The 3,780-nt window shown below is 39.7% G+C and overlaps 1 long non-coding RNA gene across 2 annotated transcripts; it reads right to left on the bottom strand.

The window, feature by feature from the left end:
• Positions 1 to 380: 380 nt before the first annotated feature.
• On the bottom strand, positions 381 to 3,160 carry LOC121980427. Of its 2 annotated transcripts, none has more exons than XR_006111531.1 (3): positions 2,447 to 3,160; positions 2,259 to 2,358; positions 381 to 656 (listed from the first exon to the last, which is right to left on the bottom strand). It is a non-coding gene; the product is annotated as an uncharacterized LOC121980427 (long non-coding RNA). The 2 variants fall into 2 exon arrangements; XR_006111530.1 differs by having other exon boundaries at positions 381 to 644.
• Between the last annotated feature and the right edge of the window lie 620 nt (positions 3,161 to 3,780).

The raw sequence follows: 3,780 nt of genomic DNA, 5'->3' as shown, positions 1-3,780 counted from the left end.
TTAGATAATTATTATTTTGATTTAAATTCAAATTATCTTGAATAAATAAATTTTGATTAATTAGATCTAAGTCTTTGATTAAGGTTTGGGTTGATTTGATAAATTTTAATTATATTTGAATTATTTAAATCTTTATTAATTAAATTAGTTTTGTTAAGTAATGTTAATGTAGGATTTTTCATGTTTTTTTAAATTCATAGAACAATTTGTCACGCCCCCAGAGGAGTCCTTGCCAGACAAAAATCTAACAGCATCTTCCCTGTACTAGTGACAATATGAAACATACATATATACAAAATACATCAGCCACATACGGCTGGAACAAGAATAAACACAACCATGCAGTTATATAGATATTAAATAGCTCACACAGCTGAAAGTAAAACATAGCGGAAATCACAAATAACAATCACAAAACCATAATATAACCAACTGCGAGCCGGCTCGGCTTGACACGACAACCACCACATCAAAAGAAATACAAGATACTACAAAGCCAAACTCCATATAAAAGATACAAGTACACGAATAAGTACAAAACCAAAATAAAGCGTATAGAAGCACTAACGGTACGAGAAGCTCTGTGTGACATGGGACTGGCGAACAGGATCTCCAGATGACTCCATAAATCCTTTACCTGTTACCTGATGAAATAACTAGTTTACGGGGTGGTGAGTATAAAGACTCAACGGGTAATAAACAGATAATGCATGAGTATAGTAAAAAACTAGAGATACAAAGGTATACAGTCTCGTAGGGAAAATAACATATACTACAGTGATATCATAAAAAGTGTCCATACCTGAAACTATATCCTAGGCTAGTAATAGAATGTCAGAAGTAGCAAAGATCTGCTACAGTACTGCTCATAACTACAGGGGTAGCATATGAGGTATATACATAATACCAACAAGTAAATCAGTGTCTAAACATAAACAGTAGATGTATATCTTAACATATGTAAGCATATCAGCATAGGTAAGCAACAGCAGTATAAACTAGCAACAACAGCATAAGTAAGAAACAGCAGCATAAGTATAATAACAACAGCGTATGCACGGATGGTCACCACGCCCACCTCTCTGCACCACGACCCCTGTATGGTCAAGAGGCCTGATCGATGACAACTGTACGACACTCCAGTCGTCACTACTCTCGAGTGACTGAGTGGACAGCTTGCTTAGTAGCTATCTAGCTATGTAGCAATAGGCTCCCTGCTGCTCACAACTCCAGCCGCCACTACCCATGAGTGAGCGAGTGGGAGCATGACAAGACAAGCGGCACGCTCCAGCTACCACTACCCATGAGTGGTCGAGCGTGCGGTCCTGGCCAACGACCCTCTCAACCACATGGGAGACATGGTGGCCGACATACATGCAATAACATGATGCGTAAAATGTAGCAGTCATCATATATATATAAGCAGAAAACATGTATGCTACATGAAGCCATCATGCTCAATAAGGTATGTACACATACAACATTCAAAGCAAGTAAACATGGTATCCAAGAACCATAAATCCAATATCTAACATCTAGTATCTGGTATCAAATATCTAATATCTAGTATCTAGTATCTAGTATTTGGTATCTGGTATCTACTAAATATCATAGATAACAATAAGAGACTGTATAGATACAGAAGTGAGTAGCTCAAAGATTGAGTGGAAGTATCAAATGCAAGAAAAATACGAGTGGAGTCAAGTTAAATACATTAGCTATCCAAATATGTATAGCTCATGCACTAAGATTAATATACTAAAGAAACAAAGTAAGAAGTACTTGTCTTTATCTATCGATCGTAACAAATAATGCCACGTCGAGATGTGTCTTCGACTAGTATCCTGCAACACAGAATACATAATACTGCTAAGTTATATCCTAATCCAAATAGCTAATCCTAATCCCAATCTGATTAGGAATCAACATTTTAATTCTCTTTACTGCTCCAACACTTCTTTCACACCTAATCCCCTTATGATTTAATTCAATTCAATTAGTTAACCCTTCTTGTTAACATGCTTCAATTATCCATCAAGATATAAACTAACAATCCAACTAATATAATCAATCATGTATCAATTAATCATCAATTAATACATCATTTAATCCATGTCTTAAATCAACTAGGCATTATGAATCAATTCTACTTAATTTATCTAACTCAATTAACCCAAACTACAATAATCTCAACTATTCATAACCATTCCATACTCAACTCAGCTTAAGCTAAATATAAACTAATTCCAACAACTCACCCTAATAAGAAGCCTCCTTTATGGACTCACAGCTGAGGAAAGTGGCTTCCAGAAATGATGGACTAAACTGTGGATCGTCGGTAAATAGTGCTGGCTGAAACTACAAGAAGCAGCTAAACATCAAAATCTCCACACACCAATACATATAATGGAAAAACAATCTATGCTAATCCATTTCTAAACATTACCTTACCCTTTAACCAGATCTGTAACTTCCTCTCTGAAGAAATCCAAAACACTGCTATAGTGTCGTCCCAAGGCAGAGGAGTGTGGCAATCATTGAAGATCAACTGCGATGGAAGCTAGGGCACGGCTCTGGATCAGGCGAGAGCTGGCCTTCTTCCCCGTCGAAGCCACAACTAGAGCCTATGGCCGTGGAGATCGGTAATGGCACAAAGAGGATCGGCCAAATCGGGGCAGCCTCTCGCTGGATCGGGAGAAGGTCTCGGCCGGCGGTCGGACAACAACGCGGGCAGTGGTGGTCAGAGCTGTAGCGCACGAGTGGAACGACGAGGGAAGAAGCTAGGGCTTGGATTTCCCACCCTTTCACTGAAGATCGGTTGTGTAGAGCAGAGGTCTGAGAAGAGGTGTACCTGGCGGAGTTGTAGATGAGAGGTTGAGGGATTAGAAGGCTCCGGCGAGCGATGCCCTGAGCAACGCCGTGCGATCGGGTACCGTGGCACGTCTCTGGTGCTCGCGTGAGGGAGGAAAGGCTGGTTGTGTTGTGCTCGTGCGAGGAGGAGAGACGGCAGCTATGGCTCAAGGGAGAAGAAGTCACCGGCTGTGCGGTGCTCGGGCGAGGAGAAGAGAAGATCGTCGGCTGCATGCGGGAACTCGCAAGGGGGAACGGCGCGTGAGGGCTTAAGGGGGAGAAGAGGATCGGCGTGTGGGTGCTAGGGCACAACTCTAATTTTATAACTTAGGGGTTTTAAAATTAAACCCTAGATCAGTTTCTCAATCAACACCCACCTCTGGGTATTCCAAACAGGCTTTTCTCAAGCCTATAAATGCATCCCCTCTAAATACATCATACGAGCTCCGATTAAATCTCAGAAAATTCCTAAAAATTTCTGAAAAATCCAATAAGATTATTTTTCAAATAACATTATTATTTAATTATTATTTAGGTGCCATATTTTACACAATTCAAACTAGAAACATGTAATTTTTATAAAAAAAATAAATTGTTTTACCTTAATTGCTCCCCTTGGATCCTTGGATCTTCTTTCCGGGCATTGAAATTTGTAGTGTCCCATCTTTTTGCACTTGAAACATTCAATGTGGTCCTTCATTTTCCGAACTCTAGGCATCAGTTCCTCCTTTGCCTCCAGTTGTGCGGATCGGTTCTTTGAACATTTGCTTTTGTAATGTCCTTTTTCACTGCACTCAAAACATGTTATGTGATCTTTAAATTTAGAATTGACAATTTTACCTTCTGAATCCTCGTTAGGATTCTCCCCCTTGGCTATTTTCATCTCATATTCGAGCTTGGACACTTGTTCTAACTCGAGTTCAGATCCAT

This window comes from Zingiber officinale, chromosome 5A (genome assembly GCF_018446385.1).
Source record: "Zingiber officinale cultivar Zhangliang chromosome 5A, Zo_v1.1, whole genome shotgun sequence".
Lineage (NCBI taxonomy): Eukaryota > Viridiplantae > Streptophyta > Magnoliopsida > Zingiberales > Zingiberaceae > Zingiber > Zingiber officinale.
Note: the sequence above shows the minus strand (reverse complement) of the source record. Positions and strands in the feature narration are given on the sequence as shown.